The sequence below is a fragment of the Diospyros lotus genome, chromosome 15, assembly GCF_014633365.1.
Source record: "Diospyros lotus cultivar Yz01 chromosome 15, ASM1463336v1, whole genome shotgun sequence".
NCBI classification, from domain to species: domain Eukaryota; kingdom Viridiplantae; phylum Streptophyta; class Magnoliopsida; order Ericales; family Ebenaceae; genus Diospyros; species Diospyros lotus.
In genome coordinates, this window is record NC_068352.1 from 9,534,274 (window position 1) to 9,558,834 (window position 24,561).

Sequence of the window (24,561 nt, forward strand, 5' to 3'; positions counted from 1 at the left end):
ACTGCTATCCCAAATGGAAATCCTGGACCTCCAGCATCGCAATCCTGAAGCAGTTTATATACTTCCTCAACATCTCATTGGGACCTTGTTGAATGCTAAGAAGGAAGGTGGGATCCTTCTTTCTTGAGGCGTTAGCTACAAAAGCTGTAATAAACTCTACTCGCAGTTGCTCATAGGAAGTAATGTAGTCAGAAGCCAACTCACTAAACCAGGTGTGAGCATACTCTGTCAAGGACTGAGGGAAGACCAAACACATGGTGACATTACTCTAGTTGTGCAAGTACGCTAAGGATTCGAACCAATATGTGTGAAGGATGGGATTTTCCCTCCCATTATATTCAAGCAACTGAGGGAGCTTAAACTTAGGAGAAAGGGCGTGGCTAAGTACATTCATAGAGAAAGGGACCCTCCGTGGTTGCTTGTCACTGGACACCATCCTGATTATCTTTTTCTCAAAGACTTCTTCAATCAACTTCTTAATTTCTAAACTCCAAGAAGTTGGACAGGCTTCGGGGTTAGAGTCCCGCGTAGGCCTAGCAGAAGTGGTGCTTCCCACCGTTTCTTCCTTTATAATGGCTTTGCCTGGGTTCATGCGCCTCTTTGCATACAACTCTTTTACCGCAGGAACATGCTATCATGATTTGAGTAGGGCCATTGGTGGCTGAGGTGATGTTGTTATGGAGGTGCTAATACGGATTCCACCTAAGGCAGTAGTGCACACAACAATTTAGATAAGTGCTTTTGAGTCTTGGATTTCTCTTCATCGCTCATCTTCATGGCTCTAATACCACTAAAGGATCCGTGTAAACAAGCGCAGTGGAATTTAAAACTTTTATTCACGGATTCCTTTAAAGGACCGACTCCTAGGGAATAGATCATGGAAAAAGGATAAGATATTACCTTTTTGTAGCACAAGTCACTGAAAAGAATGATTGCCTCTAACTGCACAATTGCCTAGCCTCTTACGTGTAATCTACACAAATAATACTTGGAACCACAACGAGAATGGCTTCCCTAGGGTATCGTTGAGTGTTAGCTCAATGGGAGGGTAGAATCTAGAGGCAAGAGGGTGCCCATTGAGAATGGCCGAAAATCACTCTCTCAACTAGGGTTTTAGCAATCACCAAAATTCCTCTCCATTTTGACTCTCAACAAAGGTATATATAAAGTCTTGATGAAACCCTAGCTTGTGTGGGCTAAAGCCCATGAGTGTGGCCCCTCTTCCATTGCGTTTGGCTTTATTTAAAAATTTTAAACCAGCCACTAATAGCCCAAATTAAATTTCTTAATCCAGCCCATTAACCCTAGGTAAGTGTTAAATAAGATCAACTAATAATTTAGGCTAAAAAGTCACCAAACCCTTAAGCCCAATAAGGATCCATATCCAAATTAGGGTTTGCATATTTGCCAATGGCATTAAGTGACTTTAATCCCATATTATTTGGATCATTATTTACATTAATTTTCTTAATATTAATCTCATTAATATTTAAGAAATTCCAGCTCTTACACTTAGGTTTACTCACAAAACCTATCAAGCTTGCAATTACCTCATCATGCTGTTCTATTGCATGTGACCCATTAGACTTCTACATATGTTAGCAATGATTATTTTCCCTAAAAGAACCATAGACCTTGAGCGGGATCTAGGAATCCATCAATACCCCTAATTTGTAGAAGGATAAAAAGCAATCACTAACTTTTTAGTGGAGGCTACAACCATGTATATTTAATGTTATTCCTTCATCGATTTAAAGTGTCTTAACCAAACAAAGGATTGGATTAGGTGTCACCTCTTCTAAGTTTGGTTTTGCTATCTTTGATATATTAAACTGATAAATTTAAGAGTATTTGATTTAAGATCCAATCTCAAATCAAATTCGCACTATGCACATATTTAATAGTTACCTTTTCACCAAAGGGGCCCAAGAGACATTCTCTCATTAAGGGTCAATGAAACATCTTTGGATCACTCACAACCTTCGTATGCTTTATGACATGCCTAATCGTCGTCGAGTTCACACCTTTTACTGGATGCTTTCCTAACGGAATCAAAGTATTTGAGAATCCACACACAAGACACGATGGTAAACACAAGTCAAATGATGACTTTACACTGCCACCACCAGGGTTTCCATAGACACTTGAAAACCTTATGGAATCCCATGTCGGGTCATGTCCAGTGAACTTGTTCTCCAACAAGCATCCATACACTTGCTTTGGATCCCACACCACTAACCTTGTAAGATTGGTTGTTGTCTTCCTTAAAATAGAGGTAACATGTATACCAATCTCGCATGCATCATTGATATCCCTTCTCAATGACACCTTGACCAAGGAATATGTTTTAAGGTACTAACCTTTTGGTGAACGTGTTGAGTGACCACTCTCCATACAAGTTAAGCGTTGAGACTTTATCCTTAGGCATTTATATAAAATTAAGTAAAAATGATGAATTGTGCATAATTTATTTTATCATTGGAACAACCATTCTGTATATGTCACCAAACCACCACACTTGGTTCTTGAAGCCTACACTAACTTACATTTTAGTATATCATTTATGATCTCACCACAATTGGCTCATAGGGCATACACTAATAAGTCGACTACCTTAGTTCAAGGAGTTGACTGCCACGACAGTTGACTAGCTTGAGGATGGGAATCGACTCCTAGTGCCACCTCAGCCAATGGTAGTGTTGTCCATGTGGCGGCAAATTGGAGTGTAAGGTAGAGGTAGCCAGGCATCGACTATCGGATCCATCATGTACGCTATGTTATATACTAGGCCTGATGTAGCACATGCTTTGAGTGTCACGAGTTGATATCAGGCGAACCTAGGTGAGGAACACTGGAAATCAGTTAAAAATATCCTTAAGTATTTGAGAAGAACTAAGGATATGTTCCTTGTCTATGGAGAAGGTGAATTGAAACTTGAGGGCTTCACATACTCTAGTTTTCAATCTAAAGTAGATGATAGCAAATCTAATTTTGAATTTGTGTTTTTGCTGAATGGTGGGACAGTAAGTTGGAAGAGTTTCAAAAAGGAAATCACTGCAGACTCTATTTGTAAAGCAAAGTACATTGCAACATCAGAAGTTGCCAAAGAAGCAATTTGGATGAAAACATTCCTCTTGGAACTAGGAGTGGTTCCATCCATAGTTGACACACAGTCCTTGTGTACTACGATTACAATGGGGTAGTAGTTCAAGCCAAAGAGCTAAGGTCTTATCAGCAATCCAAGCACATTTTAAGGCATTTCCACATCATTAGAGAGATTATATAAAGAAGAGATGTAAGGATAGATAAAGTTTCTACCATGGATAATATATCAGATCCATTTACTAAGGCACTGGCACTTTCACAGGATAAATTGGTCTTTAACCAAAAACAGACCCTCATTTTGGTTCACTTTGTTTTCCCTAAGTCTCTTCTAGCATTTTGGTTTCTCTCGAGTCGGATCATTCCGACACTGTCCCAATTGCAAGATTAAATCCTACCAGTGAACTCTCTTTGAGTTCCTCATCTTCATTTTACATGCCGCTTCCTGAGATTTGAAGCCTTTCCTATTAGTGATTCGATACTTTCCCAACTCCTCAAATCATTATTCTTCAAGTTGACTCCTTTAATTTGATACTCCTTAATCCTCAAATTTTCCCTTAAGCATGCCTTAAAAGAGTCAATTATATTATATTATAAACACGTGATATGGGATATTATATTATAAATATTTCGTTAAGTAGGTGGTGCATTTACATAACTGTATCCCCATGGTTTTTCCTTCTTTGATTTTGCATCCTGACAATTTTCTGGATTGACTAAATCTTTTTCTATATCTGTTGGCTTTTTATTTATTCAGCTGTTCTGATTCGCCACTTTGGGTATCAATCAACATATTCTTATAGGATCATTTTTAGTTTTCTAACTTAGCAGGAAAATGATGCCCATTCAAAGCCACTGTAGCTCTCCTGTGCTCATGATTGTGATCTACCAGATTCTTCTTGAGATGTCTCTATATTAGCATGCTGGATTGAAAAGGACAAATCCATTATTATCGGTTTTGTTACCCACCCATTTTTGTCTCCATCTCAATTCTTCTCCTCTCTCATGTCATTCACATTCACATTCACATTCACAGGCAATGAGGAGGCTTTAGGTTTTAGGAAAATGTTATTAATGTATGATTATGTATATTTTAGATTACATAATTATGTTAAAATATCTAAAATATCTTTATTTAAATCGATGAGATGAGACAGTGAGGTATAGTGAAAAGAGACATTGAGGCGCCAAAGATATTTCAATCATTTTGATACATTATATAATTCAAGATATATATAATAATATACCTATAATATGGTACATCATTTTATATAGGTATTCTCACTTCCATTTTGTAAAAGGCTATTTAATGACTTAAATTCGTGATTTACGTCAATCTCTTCCAAAGCCTTATTCTTGCTAGTTTCCCTCCTCTTCTATACCTCCGCGAATTTTGAGAAAAAGAATATCAAGTCCTTGCAAAAATATCTTTGAATAAGCCCATGGTTGCATTGAGCTTTGGAACACCACACAATCGGATTGAAACGCCAGGTATTGTCGTCCTGGTTGCACTCATTCGGGTGACAAATGGCAATAACTTGACACTATACGTACCCACGTGTCAAGTTTGAATAACATTTGTCTTTTTGTTGGCAGGTGTTAAAGTTTAATGGGTTGCAGATAAACGCTGTTACCATCACAGAAAAGAGTGGTGGAGATGGCTGTTCAAACTATTCAAAGAATCTGCTACAAAATCCAAAACACCTCTCCCATTCATCCCACTGAGGTGTGTTTGGCCGAAAGAGTTGTTCCTGGTGAGAGCCCACTGTTGCCATGCAATAACGTCTGCAAAGCTAGTTTTGTTTATTTATTGAGAGATCCCTTTCACTGGAGCCGTGGGCGAAATGGTCCTTGTTCTTATCGAACTCTTACTCTGTGGTCTTGCGTTTTGACTGGAGCTTGTGCATTCAGGGAATTCTACTCTACTACTGTGGATTAATGGCCTGAGAAACCCAATCAATATGAGCTTTCCTTGTCATTAACTTTTTCCAAGGGATTCATGTTAGGCCCAATTGTGGGCGGTTTAGACTAGCGAGAGATGCCATCAATGATAATAACGTCACCTGTGCGTGAGATTGAATGGACTAGTCGATTTTGTATTCAGCTTTAGCCTTGTTCTATAGACATTATTTTCAAAACCCACATTCTTGATCTAGAAGAAAATATTGTGGAAAAGAAAAATAAAAAAAAAACAAATAATCAGTTTTGATAATCCTTTTAGGGGAAATGACAATATGCAAGGGAATGAAAGATTCCATTGTTCTACCTTATAATGGTAGATTTTTATAATTATGTGGTGTTTTGAAATTTTATATATCTTATATAAAAATATCATGAGAGGAAATAAAGAAAAACAAAAAAGAAAAAATTAAAGGCGAGTTAACCTAGTGGGCATGGGTTGACCTAAGAAGAATGGGCGAAGACTTAGGTGTGAGAGCTCTTTGCTAACGGAAGACCCAGCGACAAGGTTAGGAGAACTCTCCCAACCCACGACGCCAACCACAACCAAGGCAAGGTACCCTTTGCCTCTCGCGATACCTTGAACGGTGGTAACAAGGGCAAGAGACCTCTCTTGTCCCACATCACCACTTGCGACCAAGGCGAGAAGCCCTCGACCTCTTGTGATTCCTTGAACAACGGCAACAACCCTTCTTACCCCACGTCGTCGGTCGCAACTGGGGCGAGAGGCCCTTGGCCTCCTGTGATGCTTTCAAACAATGAAAGTATTGTTTTCAAACTACAACAATTAAATTTATTTATCTTGAAAACAACAAAACAAAGTTCCACAACTAGACAGAGGATCCAAGATGTCGCAAGTGGAGTCAACTGGGTCTAAATCGGATCAATAGTCCTAGAAGGCCAGAGTTTCAAGAGATCGAATGGGGCCATCAAGATCGTCAACCCGGGAAAGTTTTCAGGAATCCAAGGATAGGGGTATCCTGAAGGGTCTCCAAGGAAGGCTTCTGATGGGTCTTCGGGGATCAAAGACTTTGTTGAATCTACAACAACAAAGGACATTAGAAAGGCACACGAGGATCTTCCCTGTGTGGGCTTTTCGATGCCTAAGATAGATAATGTAGTCCAAGAAGTTCGTGTAAGAGTATGAAAATTAATGTATGTATGATAGGTGTCTTAAGGTGTCCTAGAGAGTAGTATAGGTGTTGTGCCCCCAATAATAAAAAAAGAAAAGAAAAAAGAAACATGGCAAGATGATAACGAAGGTGTTTGGGAAAAAGGCTTCAAAAGGAGGCTTTGGAAGGCCCCTCGCGCGACAAAGCAACACCTTCACTGTCAAGAGCAACAACCTCCTTCAAAAGAAAGCTTCGGAAGGAAGTTTCAGAAGGTGCCTCGCGCCACAAAGCAACAGCCTCATTTGGAAGAATCCTTCGAAAATAGCCTTCAGCAAAGACCATTCAGTCACGTGTCCCCTCTGGATAAGTCACACGTGCCCCCCGTGACTATCTTAGAGGCTCGAGCCCTATAAAGGCCCAGCTACAGTTCTTAGAAAGGGATCCAAACATTGGTAATACACTTCTATTTTCCTTCAAAAACCTAACCTACTTTCCTTTCCGTAAGATTAATTTCCTTTCGTTACTAAGTTAAGCATCAGAGGGTCTTCGCAGGAGGAAAACCCTGCGAGCCTTCTAATCCTTATTTGTTGTTTATAGTACCTCTAGAAGCACCACACCCATTCCTTCAGAAAGATCGTTTGCTGGAGAAGACCTAGTTCCTTTGGAAGACCTCGTCCATTCCTTTGGAAAGATTGTTCCCTGGGCATCCTTCTTTCTTTGGAAAGAACCTTTCAGAAGCATCTTCAGGAGGACTTGGAGAGACATTCACTTGGTACGAAATTTTCCTTCGAGAAGGATCTTCAGAAGGACCCTTCGGAAATCCTCTTCGGGAACATTCTTGTGAAGGCCCTTCTATATTTCAGAAATCAAGCATCAATCACATCCATTGTCAGAATCCGTAGACCTCCCACTGAAAAAAATTCTAATTGTTGTATTTTCGGCAAAAACAATAGGGTTGAGGTCTTACGGATAAGTCTTAGAGAGAGAAGGCTAAAAGATCCAAAAAGGTTCATTTGCCTTGGAAGAGGAAAATGTTTATAGATATTAGGTGGGGCTCTTAGACTCTTCTAAGAGATGCATCGAGTGAGACCGGAGGGCTTTGAGATATCTTTGGGGTCAAGACACCTCAATGAATGTCTTCAGGTGGTCTCAAAGAGTTTTGAGCCACTGGGTATCTTTTGTCTGAGAGACTTTGAAAGAGCCTTTGCATTATGCAAAATGAGAAGGCTAGACTAACCCAAGTGACTCTTGTCTTAAAGATTCTCTGGGAAGCCTTGGTCTCAATGGAAAACTGCTTATGACTTAGGTAAAATTTTTAGGGCACCCCACATTAGGAAAGGGTGGGAGACCTTTCCCACCCCTCCTTTGGCCCTCTATGTTGTGCTTAGACAACAACAAGGGCGGGAGGCCCCTCCCAGCAGCGACAAGGTTAAGGGGTTCTAGTTTGCCACCCAAGGCATGGTAGTCGCCAGTACATGACCCCAAGTACTGTGGGGTCCCACGCAATGACAAACTAGGATAACTCCAACATCTAAAAGTCCTTCCAAGGGGATAAACGTCATCTGCAAAAGTCCTAATCCTAGAGAACTTAGGATTACTCCATTCTCTATTATAAATAAGCTAGCCCTCATTCCAAAAAATGTATGTCTCTAGTACTAGTGAATACTACTCTCAAGCTTTCAACATCTTTAGTGTCTAACTTAAGCTTCAGTTTTTGCATGGGGATATTCCTACGCCCTCTAATTGTTTTCTATCATGTAGACTTAGATGTCTTAACGAACATTTTCACCCCATAAATTCATTATTGTGTTCAAGAGACAACAATTGATGTCATCTGTGGGAATCGCACAAAAAGCCAACACATTAGTTTGCAATGGCTTGGATGATAAGTGCAACCAACCAACAAAGGCAAGAAGAAGCAAAAAATGGGTCCTTGGGACACTCACTCGGGACCCAATATAGCCTCTCTCGCTCTACAAGACCTCTACTAGATAATCCTTTTCGTACTACTTGGGATGCCTAGCCTAGAGTTTGATGGTACTCTTAGGATAAGCTAGAGACTTATTATCAGGATGGGATGGAGACCCACTCTTAGTACAGGTTTGAGACCCACCCTCAAGACGAGCTAGAGACCCATTCTCAAGACAGGTTAGAGAGCCACTCTCAATACAAGTTGGAGACCCACCCTCAAGATGAGTTGGAGACTCGCTTTCAAAGGTTGCGAGAGACTTGTCTTGTTGGCCACATTAACCCACTTGAATAGGCCTTCTCCATGGTACCACATGTTGAGTGTGAGGCCTTGCAATGCCAATATGATGAAGTAATGTAGGCACTTCAAGAGATGGAAGGTTTGTTACAAAGCATCGCCCTACATGTGACATTGCCACCAACCTTGAGAAGGTTTGTGCCTAGCTCGATCCCTCTCCATGAGACACAAGAAAAATGTTTTGTGATCACTCTGGAACTGTAAAGGACACAGTTACAATGCACTCCCCCTCAAAGGACTCGCGCGAGCAACTCTGTCCCCTCACTGGAAGAGCCCCAAAAATGGCCAACAAGCACCCAAAATGATCCTCAGAAGAAGAAGTATCTCAAGATTAAAGAAAGGATGCCTACAAATAAAGAATGGGCTCCACCAAGGGGCTTTGTGAAAAAGATCAATGAAATTGAGGACCCATCGGCATTCAATGTTCATGTGATGATAGATATGAAAAGAATGATAAAAAAAGTATTGGAACATAAAAAGTTATCTTCTGCATCCAAAGATCAACTTGAGAAAAGAATCCGTTTCACTTCGGTTATCAGGGAGAAGCCATTGTCAAAAAAATCAAGATGCCTTAGATGACTGCATACTGGGGCAATGGCGACCCTCACAACCATACTCAAAACTATGAATCCCTCATGGTGCTACATGGATGAAAAGATGAAATTATGTGCCAAGCTTCCCCCCTAACATTGACATATCACACTCGAGTTGAAAGGAAACGAGGGCCCAAATCCAAAAACCAACCATGTGTGGATCAATGCAAAGATCTAAAGGTTTTAAAAACTTTCTCAAAACCAAAGACATACATCAAAGCAATAAAAACACGGAAGTGAAAAATGATCCTTGCAAGACTCAATAAACTTCATCCATATGCACAAAAGAAAAACCATGACATAGAGGGTTTTTTGTATACCTTTCAACACAGGTCGGTGTCAGTTGTCCCGAAAGAAGTGCTCCTCCTCCTTACTATCCAACGAGCTCCCTTGAACCAACTGCTATGTTGGGCGACCACCCTGCCTTCTTAAGTGTGGAGGATTTAGTTAGTTCACGCTTGAGCCCTTCTCAGAACCCTTTAACGGAGCCATGCTAGGACTTTCTTGATGGAGGGGATCCGAAACTCTTTTGTGGTTCCTTCTTGGTTTCCTGGTGGCTATCTAATAACCTATCTAAATGGGAGAAAAGAGGAACAAGGTGCACCAGCCAACTTGGAGCAAGAATAAGAAAACTACATCTATGTAAGGAGAAAGATAAAGTAGATAGCAGTAACATGAGAGAGAGAGAGAGAGAGAGAGAGGGGGAGCGAGCGAGCTAAGAGATTGAGTGAGAGAGGAGTGGCTTGGATTGACCTTCTTAAACATTCTCAATCTGAAATACGAATCCCCTATCACCATGTATGCCTCCCACTTTTCATCCCATCCCCAATCCATGCAAATCGTTAGAACATTAAATGCTCTAATGAGACAAAGTGGCGCATGTAACACCCCACTTTTCCCAGGGCATTAGAAAACGTAAGATTTCAGAGATATTTTTTTTTCAACATAAACTCACCACATAAATCGTTCCCCAACAATCTTGTTACACCTTCTAAGTATATTAAACTTAATAATTAATAAGCTAAGATAGATAAATCACATCTCAAATGCGGAAGCTAGATAGAAACCTCAAATAGAACATAATCGAAACCACTTTATTCATAACATAAAGTCGAACCAACGTTTCAACATGACATCACCAAAATAAAATACATCATAAACTAATAGTCATGCTACATACAATTTACTAACAGTTGTCATCCCTCGATAATTCCTTTTCCTTTTACGTTGCCGCAACCACCTGGAACATTTGAATATTCCAGGGACATAGTCCAAAATTAGATGTTGAATCATCTAAGTGAGAGTTCAAAACATTTTTATGAATGTATGCAAGACCATAAAACAAACTAAAATATCACGACAAGACCCAACCCAAGAGAATCCCACACAACACTTAACCCGAACCGGGGAAAATGCAATCTCTCTAAAGGTAACCCGACCACATCGATACATTGGCACAACACTGTCCTAGCTTAAGAGAGGCAACATCAATGCATGAACTTGGGAATCACCCCATCATCATTACGTTCCCACTCAGAAGTATTTCGGACCATGTCAACACAAATCTTGGCCACATGATGATCAACACTATCTTTGGGAATCCACGTCTACCACGGAAACAATGCTACCGCTCAAAGGCCCCGGGGTGGTGTCCACTAGTAGCCTCGCCACTTAAGCCGATCAAGGGTGGTGTACACTTAGCCCCGCCACTTGTCAACTCGTAAGGGTGGTGTCCACTCTCAATCGTCGTCACAAATGGACATTTTTCTCCGCACGCTTCCCTAGTGCTATCACTCAAGTGTCACATCACAAGTTGATATCCCACATCCCACCTGGATAAACACAAAACATGCCAATGCCACATACCATGACTCGATGCATCATATAAAACAACATTTCATGTACATAATTTATCACATAAAATTCAATGCACATGTATAAACATTTTCGGATGAACCTCCCATATGAAAACAATTATCATAAGTTAAACTGTTCACATGCAACAAAACCCTTTGTATGTAACCAAATCAAGTTTAGGTAAAATCAAAACCAAGTTTTTTCGATAGAACACTCACCTTGAACGAACTCAGAACGTCTCAATTTCTGTGTAAATTCTCAAGTCTTTTGACCAAACCACCTCCTCACACGCCCTCACGCGCTGCATAAGTGCTCTGTCTCGCATGTGCTTTACGTGCTTCTTCTTCTCTAGGAACAAAATCCCTCAATCCACTAAGCTCGAATCTCTCTCCCCTTGCACGAATTTATCACAACCTTGAATGAGAAAACTCTTAGCCATGAGCATGCTATTTATGTTGTATCATATTTTTTTGGTATATGAGAAAATGTGTTTGATGAAAAACCATATGAAAATCTCATATTTCGAAATAAGTTTTTCATATTTCGAAACATGCATGATTAGTGTTTTGGCGCTAAAGGTCAAATGTTTTAAAAATCCATTTTTTATCTCATCATGTTTCGAAACATAGTTCTGTAATGTATATTCGAAATGCTCTTCAATATGATGTATTTTGAAACATAGTTCCCATGTTTCGAAACATCAGTTTGCCATGTTTCTAAACTTGTTTCAAGATGTATATTAAAAAGGGTTCAAGTTTTGCTTAATCTATATGATGTATTTTGAAATCTAAGCCTATGTTTCGAAACCTATTTAGTATATTTTGAAACCTTTGTTAGTAGTGTATCCTTATTCAACATGTTTTGAAACATGTTTCGAAACCTACTTTTCATATTTTGAAACATCTGTCTCTGTTAGAAGAATTTCAAAAATCTGTCATGTCTTTGCACTTTATTTGAAAAGCTATTTTAATAATCTATTTTTGAAATTATACCCATACCTTGATGTTCAAATTTCAGATATATTTTAAGTGGAGAATAAAACCAAATCATTTTGTTTTTTAAAGAGAAGTCTTCCACTCATTTTGTCTCTTGGTGCATATCCAGCTGTAAAAGCTGTATGTTTCGAAACATTTTATGTGTGTTTCGAAACCTCTGTGTAAAAATGTGTTGTTTCGAAACCTGATAAGTATATTTCAAAACCTACTTTCTTATCTTGTCTCTAACGGTTATAATTAGCCAAAAGTCTATCCATTTATTATATATATCAGCTCTTTGAAGACAAGAAGACGCTCTCCCAAATATGCACAATTTTTTACACATCTACGAGAGATTTTTTTCCACAAGCACAAATGAACAAAGCTCTTCTAATGAACTCTCAAAGAAGTTCCTTTCAATCATTCCTTGGTGTGCATTGTGGTACTAACAGGAGAAGCAAGTCAAATCCAAAGCTCTCATTTCTTCAAGCTCTCCTCATTCTATACCAATAGGTTTGCTATAACTATTTGGTAAGGTGTTTTAATTATATTTAAAATTGTTGGGTTGTAAAAGATAAGTATTATTTATCTTGTTGTAAGGTTTGAGTTGAGCCCGTAAAAACTTAGTGTGTAAGGTTTTAGAATGAACTGTGGTAAAACCCTTGGTATCATTGATCGCTAGTAAAAATGATTGTGGTTTGCAAATCCTTCAAGTGGGTAAGCTTGAAGGTAGTGGAGTAGGCAAGTGCCGAACCACTATAAATCTTGTGTGTACTTGATTTCTCGTTCCTACTTGTTGTTATTCTTGTTCAAGTTGTTTAAAAGAATCATTTTTGAAAATCTAAAGGAGTTTTATTATTTGCAAATTAGTGAGCACTATTTCGAAACACACCTTAGTAGGTTTCGAAACATACCTACTAGTAAGTTCGATTTCGAAACATAGTATCCTACAAGCCAAAGTTTTCAAATTATTGAAAAATTTACCCAAATCCCAATTCACCCCCCTCTTGGTATATACTTGCCATTATATAGAACTAACAATTGGTATCAGTGCACAAGGTCTCTAAGTGTTTTGTAGGTTTAACCACCAAAGAGCAAAGATCCAAATGGCACTCAACACCGACTTCATGTTGGAAGGACAAAACACCTCAAGACCACCCTATTTCGACGGTTCAAACTACACCTACTGGAAAACAAGAATAAGGTATTTCTTGATGCAAAATACTGAACTATATACATGTATATCTAGTACGGTTACATTTCTGGAACCTCCTACGACAACTTAGAATGAACAACAAAAATAAACAAATGAGTTAAATGCTAGAGCTGTAAATATATGACATTGTGCATTAAGTCTAGCTGAGTTTAATAGAATAATTTCATGTGCTACAGCAAAAGAAATTTGTGATCACTTAGAAGTAACACATGAAGGAACCAAGAAAGTGAAAAGCACTAAAATTGCAATCCTTACTAGTGAATATCAAAATTTCGTAATGAATACTAGTGAATCCATTAAGGAGATGTTCATAAGATTTAATAACATTGTAATGAACTTGCAAGCTTTAGGAAAAAAAATCACCACAGAAGAAAAGGTTCAAAAGATCTTAGGAAGTCTATCATCTATTTGGGAACCTAAAGTCACGGCCATAGAAGAAGCTAGAGACACATCTACACCTAAAGTCACGGCCATTTACTAGGCTCACTATTGACTCATGAGATTAAACTAAACAAAAAAGAATCAAATGAGCTCAAAATGAAATCATTAGCATTCAAGGCCAAAGAAGAAGATGAAAGTGAAACAAGTGATGAAGATGAAAAACTTACTCTACTCACAAAACGTTTTAATAAGTTTATGAGAAAAGGAAAATTTTCCAAGAGAAAACCATACAAAAACAAGAAATTCTCTAAGGATACTCCTTATGAATTAAAATGTTTTGAGTGTAAGAAACCAGGACATATCAAGGCAGATTGTCCTCAATACAAAAAGCTGAAAAGGAACAAGAAGAAGAAGTCACTAGCTACATTGAATGAAGAAGATTCCATCTCCTCCGATTCAAGTCAACAAGAAGAAGCTGCAAACTTTTGTCTTATGGCACAAGAAGAAAATGAGGTAACTTCATGCTCATCTAGTAGCAACTCTCTTTCATTCAATTCCTTACAAGATGAATACGACTTACTATTAGATACATATAACAAAATGTTGGCTAAAAACAAAGTTCTAAAAAATGTCTCAATAATCAAAGAAAGAGAATGTAATGATCTTAAGATTGCATATGATGACTTAGAGCAAATTATTGAACAAAAGAATAATGAAAATGCAAACTTAAAGATCAAACTTTCAGAATTAGAAAAGAACAATGATCTATTAGACTCATTTGAAAAATTATTAGAAGGAAAGAAAAAGCTGGAAATAATTTTGGGAAATCAAAAATCATTTGGGGATAAAAGAGGTGTTGGATACATAGATGATATGCCATCTACCTCAACAACTATATTTGTTAAAGAAAAACCTTTGAACAAACCCCATTCATTTAGAAAACATGTTGTCTAACATAATCAAGATCTTTATAAAAGAATAAGTTTAACTTGTCATTATTGTAACAAAAAGGGACACCATATCAAGCAATGTTTTTATAGAAAAAATGCTCATAGATTAAATTTGAAGTGGATTCCAAAAGTTAACAACGATGTGTTTACTAACATTGATGGACCCAAAAGGACTTGGGTACCAAAAGTACCAATATGATATGTTTCTTGTAGGTAAGCTTGGCATCCAAAGAAGGAAAGAAGAAGTGGTATCTTGATAGTGGATGTACCAAGCATATGACGAGAAACAAGGATCAATTCATCTCTCACCTATAAAGACGGGGGTAATGTTATCTATGGAGACAACTTTAAAGGTAAAATTCTTGGCTGTAGCACAGTTGGTTTATGTAAAACAAAGATTGAAAATGTATGCCTAGTTGAAGGTTTAAAACACAACTTGCTGAGTATAAGCCAATTATGTGATAAAGGACATAGAGTCACTTTTAAATCAAGCAAATGCAAAGTCTATAACTTGAAATCAAATGAACTTATTTTTTATGGAAATAGACATGGTAATGTATATGTTATTTGGCTTGATGATGTTGTGCTAAAACATGAAAATTTCCTTATTGCATCAAGTTCAAACTTGTCTTGGTTATGTCATAAGAAATTAGGACATGCAAGTATGAGTTTAATTGATAAATTGGCTAGAAAACAACCAGTTAGAGGCTTACCCAATATCAACTTTAAAAAGGATCGTGTATGTGATATGTGTATGAAAGGAAAACACACTAGAGCCTCATTTAAACCTATAAATTCAGTTAGCACAGCTAGACCTTTAGAATTGCTTCACCTAGATTTGTTTGGTCCTATGAGAACTCAAAGTTTAGGAGGAAAATCCTATACCTTAGTTATAGTAGATGATTTCTCAAGGTTTACATAGGTGTTATTTCTAGGAAATAAAAGTGATGCTTTTAAAGCATTCTCTAGATTATGCAAAAGAATTCAAAACGAACAAGAATTAAAGATAAAACAAATAAGGAGTGATCATGGTGGAGAATTTGAAAATCAAGAATTTCAATCCTTTTGTGAAGAAAATGGAATTCATCATAACTTCTCGGTCGCTAGAACTCCTCAACAAAATGGTGTTGTTGAAAGAAAGAATAGAACTCTTATAGAAATGTCTAGAACAATGCTGCTAGAAAGTAACTTGCCAAAATATTTTTGGGCTGAAGCTGTAAATACATCTTGCTATGTTCTAAATAGAGTATTAATAAGACCTATCATCAAAAGAACCCCATATGAACTTTTCAAACACAATAAACCCAATATTTCATATTTTCATCCTTTTGGGTGCAAGTGTTTCATTCTAAACAATGGAAAAGATCAACTAGGGAAGTTTGATGCTAAAAGCAACGAAGGCATATTCATAGGATATTCATCTCAAAGCAAAGCTTATCGAGTCTTTAACAAAAGAACACTAGTTGTAGAAGAATCAATTCATATAATATTTGATGAAAATCCAAAAATAGACAATAATGATGATGATCTAGAAGTCATTTCAAATAAAGTAAATCAAATTCAAATCAATGAAAAAGAAGATCATTCTACTATCCAAACTTCTAATATTCAAAAAGAAGTTTCATTTCCAAGAGAAAGAAACTATGTTAAAGAAAATGAAATTCTAGGAGATCCTAGCAAAGGAGTATCAACTAGATCTTCCCTTAGATTAAACACAAATCTAGTTCTAATCTCTCAAATAGAACCCAAAAATGTTCAAGAAGCTTTAAATGATGATGAATGGGTTAAAGTTATGCAAGATGAGCTAGATCAATTCAAAAAGAATGAAGTTTGGTGTCTTGTACCTGAACCTCTAGATCATCCTATCATTGGAACAAAATGGGGCTTTAGAAATAAGCTTGATGAAAGTGGAAACATCATTAGAAATAAATTATGATGAAACCTATGCTCCAGTAGCAAGATTGAAAGCTATAAGAATCTTATTATCTTTCTCATGCTACAATAACTTCACTTTATATCAAATGGATGTTAAAAGTGCATTCTTAAAGTGTTTCATTTCGGAGCAAGTGTTTGTAAAACAACCACCTGGCTTTGAAAATCCAAAATATCCAAATCATGTATATAAGCTTACTAAAGCCCTATATGGTTTAAAGCAAGCTCCTAGAGCTTGGTATGAAAGGCTAAGTAAGTTTCTTACTAAAAATGGATTTCAAAGAGGTAAGGTTGACACAACACTTTTCATTAAAAAGAAAAGAAATGATATGTTGCTTGCCCAAATTTATGTAGATGACATTATTTTTGGATCCTCAAATCTTAAGCTATGTGAAGAGTTTGTCTCAATAATTCAAACCGAGTTTGAAATGAGCATGATGGGAGAATTAATATACTTCCTAGGTCTTCAAATTAGGCAAACACCTCAAGGAACTTATTTAAGCCAGGCTAAGTATGTAAAAGAAATCCTAGCAAAATTTGGTATGAAAGATTGTAAACCTATATCAACCCCTATGAGTGCATCTAGTGTCATTGATAAAGATGAGAAAGGAAAAGCAGTGGATTAAAAGCTATATAGAGGGATCATTGGCTCCTTGCTATATTTAACGGCTTCTAGGCCTAATATTGTATTTAGTGTTGGTATATGTGCTAGATACCAAGCTGATCCAAAAGAATCTCACTTGAAAGCCACTAAAATAATTTTGAGATATATCAAAGGCTCTGAAAACCTAGGTCTATTCTATGCAAAATCAAAAGATTTCAAGCTAAATGCTTATACTGATGCTGACTATAGAGGATGTAAGATTGGTAGAAAGAGTACAAGTGGAATATGCCACTCTCTAGGAAACTCTTTAGTGTCTTGGGGTAGCAAGAAACAAAATACCGTTGCCCTATCCTCAACCGAAGTTGAATATGTAGCAGCTAGCCTATGTTGCACACAAGTCCTTTGGATTAAGCATCAACTAGAAGATTACGACATCTTCTTAGAAAAAATACCAATTAAGTGTGATAACACTAGTACAATAGCTTTATCCAAAAATCTGGTATTCCATGCAAGAACCAATCATATTGAAATCAAACATCATTTATTAAGGGATCATGTTCAAAAAGAAGATATTATATTGGAATTCATAGACACATATAATCAAGTCGCTGATATCTTTACTAAACCGTTGGATAACAAAAAATTTGAACACTTTAGATCGTGCCTTAACTTGCTAGAAATCAAGTTCTAGATTTAGTTTATCGAAATTTTGAATCTAAGTGTTTCTACTTAATGAAGTTTCGAAACATCTTTTTCATGTTTCGAAACATGTGCTGTATCAAGTAAATCGTGTTTTGAAACTCCATGTTATTCCATTTCGAAACACAATCTCCAAAGAGTGTTATTTCGAAACATACTTGATCTATGTTTCGAAACCTGTTTTCCAGAGAGTATTATTTCGAAACATACTTGATCTAGGTTTCGAAACCTATTTTCCAGAGAGGTATATTTTGAAACATAAGCCCCATGTTTCGAAACCTAGAATCGGGATTATAAATACCCGAACGATTTCAAACCTTCATTCTCTCCAAAACTTTCTCTCTATTTCAAAACCCTAGCCTCCGAAACCTCTCCCTCTCACTCTCTCTCGAAATCTCTCTCAATCTCTCACTCCAATCTTGCAAATCAATCATGGTTAGGTCAAAGAGATCAGCCAGAAAGCATCAACACACTCATGTCTCGCCGTCTCCTCCTCCTCAAGAGTTCAATGACGACTTTCCTACTCCTCAAGCCTACAAATCCTTCAAATTGCTATTTGAAAAATGTGAGGTAAATCCCGGTTGTCCATTTGATATTGATGTTTTAGAAAAAGCCAACTTCTCCTATCTACCTATGTTAAGAGATAGAAATTGGTTGCAACTCTTAAAGTTTAGATCCCTATTTTTTCTAGATTATGTTTGAATTCTCTATTCAAATGCTCAAACACATTTCGATGGGCAAGAGTACACTGATCATTTTTGAACTTTTCTTCAAAACACTAAACTTGAAATTAGCCTTAGTTCAATAGCTACATTTTTGGACATTCCTGCTGAAGGAGACATCTACATTCCCTATACATTCAAGTCTCTAGATGCTTGTAGAAAAATTTCAGGAAACCCAAATCTCAAAGAACCCTTCACCAATACAAATGCCTTATCATTTGATTTCCGTATCCTTCATATTATTATTTGTCAAGTCTTACATCCTAGAAAGGGAAACTATGCTAAGCTTTATCCCGAGGACCTATGGTTCATGGAAAAGCTTATGGAAAATAAACCGATCAATCTTCCCTCAATCATGTGTAATAAAATGGTAAATGCTCACGCTCATCGTAAGCAACCATAAGGAAGTGATCACTTCCTTACGGTTGCTTACTTTCAGCATTTATCAAAATTAAGTTTCCATCTATCCAATCCTCATCCATTCTTTCGGTATCCAAACTCACTCTGTTTGATCATACATCCCTAACAAAAATGGGATATAGATATGATGATGTGAACAAAAGGTATACCAAAATGATCCATCGCCATCAAAGATTTAGTTTTGAAATGGACGCACAAGCGGAAGAACAAGTGGCAAAAGAAGCTGAGGAAGAAGAAGATGACGCTCCAATTTTTTATGCTAGACCCTTCTCTAGAGTCACCCCTGACATGTTAGCATCACTTCAGTCTACTATAGCTGTAGGCTTTGCATCTATGAATCGGAAGTTCAATGACGTCTTGGCTATTCAAGCCACATTTGGGACTCAGGTGCAAGCGTTAAACGACAAAGTCAATGACAATCACCGCCAAACGAAAGACTACCTTGACAGTCTTAGGGATTAACTATGAAACTTAGAAGAGTTGGTCGCGAGTCACCCAAGTCCTAGTGCTCCTAGCTCCCCATCTCCCTAGTTTATTTTTTAGTTGAATTCTACATTTTGTAATTAACTATCTATGCGCTCTCATATTGGATTATGTTCTTGCAAAGTATTGGATGTTTGTTTTTAAATGCTTTCCTATTTAGTTACTCTTGATACTTTTCTTGTGTTCATGAATGTTTTATATTGATTACCATATTTTTTGTTTATGATAAAAAAAGGGGAGAAAAATGAAAAATGTATTGGATGCTTGAAATGTATGTGTGAAATGAATGCTTACTTAAGTTGGTATCAAACATTCGATTTTAAGCCTATTGGTCTTATGTTAAAACACTAACTCTTGGTATCAAGGAAATTCTTATGTTATGTAGTTTCAAACAAATGCAAAAGAGGATGTGCCGTTTCAAGGTTGTATTTCTAACTCCAATGTACGTTTATGGGGGAGTTATGTAAATATTGTATGCATATTGTTTTTTCAAAGGGTTTTCATCATTATCAAAAAATAGGGGCAGAATTGTTGTATCATATTTTTTTAGTATATGAGAAAATGTGTTTGATGAAAAACCATATGAAAATCTCATATTTCGAAATAAGTTTTTCATATTTCGAAACATGTATGATTAGTGTTTTGGCGCTAAAGGTCAAATGTTTTAAAAATTCATTTTTTATCTCATCATGTTTCGAAACTATGTTTCTATGTTTCGAAACATAGTTCTGTAATGTTTATTCGAAATGCTCTTCAATATGATGTATTTCGAAACATAGTTCCCATGTTTCGAAACATCAGTCTGCCATGTTTCTAAACTTGTTTTAAGATGTATATTAAAAAGGGTTCAAGTTTTGCTTAATTTATATGATGTATTTCGAAATCTATTTGAAATCTAAGCCTATGTTTGGAAACCTATTTAGTATATTTTGAAACCTTTGTCAGCAGTGTATCCTTATTCAACATGTTTTGAAACATGTTTCTGAAGTATGTTTCGAAACCTATTTTTCATATTTTGAAACATCTATTTCTGTCAGAAGAATTTCAAAAATCTGTCATGTCTTTGCACTTTATTTGAAAAGCTATTTTAATAATCTATTTTTGAAATTATACCCATACCTTGATGTTCAAATTTCACATATGTTTTAAGTGGAGAATAAAACCAAATCATTTTGTTTTTTAAAGAGAAGTCTTCCACTCATTTTGTCTCTTGGTGCATATCCAGCTATAAAGGTTGTATGTTTCGAAACATGTTATGTGTGTTTCGAAACCTCTGTGTAAAAATGTGTTGTTTCGAAACCTGATAAGTATATTTCGAAACCTACTTTCTTATCTTGTCTCTAACGGTTATAAGTAGCCAAAAGTCTATCCATTTATTATATATATCAGCTCTTTGAAGACAAGAAGATGCTCTCCCAAATATACACAATTTTTTACACATCTACGAGAGATTTTTTGCGACAAACACAAGTGAAAGCTCTTCTAACGAACTCTCAAAGAAGTTCCTTTCAATCATTCCTTGGTGTGCATTGTGGTACTAACAGGAGAAGCAAGTCAAATCCAAAGCTCTCATTTCTTCAAGCATCCTTATTCCATACCAATAGGTTTGCTATAACTATTTGGTAAGGTGTTTTAATTATATTCAAAATTATTGGGTTGTAAAAGATAAGTATTATTTATCTTGTTGTAAGGTTTGAGTTGAGTACGTAAAAACTCAGTGTGTAAGGTTTTAGGATGAACCATGATAAAACCCTTGGTATCATTAATCGCTAGTAAAAGTGATTGTGGTTTGCAAATCCTTCAAGTGGGTAAGCTTGAAGGTAGTGGAGTAGGCAAGTGCCGAACCACTATAAATCTTGTGTATACTTGATTTCTCGTTCCTACTTGTTGTTATTCTTGTTCAAGTTGTTTAAAAGAATCATTTTTGAAAATCTAAAGGAGTTCTATTATTTTCAAATCAGTGAGCACTATTTCGAAACACACCTTAATAGGTTTCAAAACATACCTGCCAGTAAGTTTGATTTTGAAACATACTCATCTATATTTCGAAACAAACTTAACAAAAAGGTTTGTTTCGAAACATACTTCCTCAAGTTTCGAAACATAGTATCCTACAAGCCAAAGTTTTCAAATTATTGAAAAATTTACCCAAATCCCAATTCACCCCCCTTTTGGGATATACTTGCCATTATATAGAACTAACAATTTATAGTGCTAGGATTGAGTAGTAATCATAACAAATCTTTCCAATCAAATCCTATCTCTAAAATCATCATGAGTTTTTATCTCCAAGTGGCCAATCATATGCCGCCACCTTGTAAGATCATTATGAATCTTATCTTCCACCTCAAGGGAGTCATTATGTGTCATCATGAGTGCTTGCTACATGTCCCTAGCTTGGTGACTAAGCAAACTTCAATAGCCAATCATGCGTTTCCACCTTGCAAGGTCATCATAAGTCTTATCCGCCACCTTAAGAGAGTCGTTATGCATCTTATTTGCCACCTCAAAGATCATTTATGAGCTTTTATCTTATCTCCAAAGTCATCATGAGTGATTGCCACACGTCCCAAACTTGGAGACTAAGCAAACTTCTATGGCTAATCACGCGTTGTCACCTCAAGGGTCATCATGAATCCTATCTGCCACCTTAAGGATCATCATGAGTCTTCTAATGGTTAGTTGGCCCAATTTGTTACCCTAATGATCCAGTCATGAAGTTCCAAGAATTATACTTTGGCTCAAATCTTTCAGGTAATTGCATTTAGACCCTTTCAACTTGGTCTCGGGGGCCAAGTTTTAATTGCATTTTAGTCCCTGAAGAATGGATTAATTATGCTAATACCCCTAATTTTTTAGTAAATTACACTTTTACCCGAACCTCAAAAATTACGATTTTGCCCCTAGCTTTGAAATTGAACTTTTATCTCCAAACTTCCACAATCCCTTGAAATATCCTATTTTCTCAAGTATTTAAGTCTAAAAATCTCAAGCATTACATCACTTATGATCATTCGGTTTTCCAAGTTGAAATTAGCTGTACCGAAAACTATCTCTGTCCCGATTGCTTTCAGTATCATAAATCCCGACTTAAGACACTCGTTAATGACATACCTTTTTCCTTAGATATTTACGTTTTGGGGTACTCCCTTCCATCGATTCGGTAATTATTTAACTAAACTCTCAAACTGATTTCTAGCTCCTTGAACTTACTTAATACTACGCAATATGGGGTATTACAGCACAAGTTCAGTTGATTGAACTGTGAGGTTTGGCTATTAATGTTGTTTAGAAACTCACGGATCAAGTCCGATCGACCGAGTTGAGCATTTTAGTTAACCTAAGCCGATCAAACCTTACTGCCCAAGTTCGGTCAACCAAAGTTAAACTTCAGTAGACCCAAGTTGGGCAGCTCCACTAACTTTGATTATATTGCATTCTAGTCCCGCTGTTATCCAAGTGCTCTTACTATCTAATAGCAATCTCCCATATCCATAAATCCATGTGTCTAACACATAATGGCAACCAACATCACTATCCCATAGCGATGAGGAACATGCTAACAATAACAGATCATTAATACGATACGTTACTCAATATGCGTGTGACTTTCTAGATTCATAGCCATGTAGCAATTAGGACACGTCAACTCCTTGACGTCGATCGATCCCATCGACCTACTAAGAAGATCTCTCCAAATCCTCATAGGACTTCGAAAAATCTTAAGTATCCTCTAGCCTTGACTCAGGACGATCCTAATGACAATGTAGTCTAACCTCAAATGAACCTATTAAGCCTCCTCAATTATCGTGCACTTTAATCCTTCCACTAACTAACATTCCAACCAAATGAGAGTCATGGACTGATTAAACTCACAGGACTCAGTATCTATGACAGATCAAGTACGGTGTGATTAAGGTAGCATGTTAGACCCCATCTAACATTGGAACCCTTTCAAATGTCATGCTCACTCTGGCCAGGGGATTTCCAATCACAATCACCAACGATTCACCACATAGGATGTTTGCCCCCATCCAATGGAGGCCAATAGATCCCCTCAGGGAGCATCTGTCTTCATACACCATTGCACTGAGACCACACAGAGAGCATTCCCACCTCTTATACCGGATGGTTTCACTCAACGACAAAGCCCTAACACCAGTGTAGAAGACATCATGTCGCCTCTGGTCTAAGGACTAGATACACAATCGACAACCAACGACAAATCATTAATCCTCAAGCCATGTGATCTTTCATAAACGTCACATTCAATGGATGTTCTCCCAACATCCACTCACATGTTTATTATATGCATCCCATGGAATGTGGCGTGTGACTCACCACCCCATCTCATTAGCATCTCCATGCTAAACATGGTAGTAACCCATGTGCCAATCCACTAATCGACTAAACATAGTCCCCTTCTGATAAGTCTAAGGATTGGGAATGCTTTTAAGAAATCCTAGACTAGATATCCAAGTCACATAGTCTCAACATCTTGAGAGAAATAAGTCTACCAGGAAATCTAAGGACTCATTCATAAAGTGAGAGGGAGAGATATGAATGAAGATATAACCTTTTATAAATATCAAGAACAATCAATTATGCCATTCACATACATCCCATGTAATGTAAATCTAACATCTAGGGCACTATCACTAACAAACTCCCACTTGCACAGATGCTAATTTACAAGCTACAATTATCAAATCGTCGCATGGTATCCAATACCCATCTTTTGAATATGGCGATCTAGTTGAGTCTGGGTCAAAGCCTTAGTCAGATGGTCGGCAACATTCTCCAATGATGCCACCTTCTACAGTCGCACGTCCCCATGTGCTATAATCTCACGAATGAGGTGGAAGCGGTGCTCAATGTGCTTGGACTTTTGGTGAGACCTGGGTTCCTTAGCTTTTGCAATAGCCCTGTTGTTGTTGCAACACAAAGGTATTGGTAAGTCAACGGCTAGAACCATGCCAAGTTCAGAAATGAACTTCCTCATCCAAACAGCTTCCTTGGCCACATCACATGTTGCGACATACTCTGCCTCCGTGGTGGAATCCGCAATTATATCCTGCTTGGAACATTTCCAACTAATTATTCCACCATTCATGACAAATATAAACCCATATGTGGATTTCCTATCATCCATGTCAAACTAAAAGTCCAAATCTGTGAACCTGTGTACACGGTGATCACCTTCTCTATATGCCAGAACCATATCCATAGTCCTTCGCAAGTACTTCATGATATGTTTCACGGTTGCCCAGTACTCCTCACCTAGGTTAGAC

At 37.2% G+C, this 24,561-nt stretch overlaps 1 pseudogene; it reads left to right on the forward strand.

The window, feature by feature from the left end:
- The window catches only part of LOC127791562 (uncharacterized), a 34,939-nt pseudogene extending 15,690 nt beyond the window's left edge, over nt 1–19,249 (forward strand).
- The last annotated feature ends 5,312 nt before the right edge of the window (nt 19,250–24,561 follow it).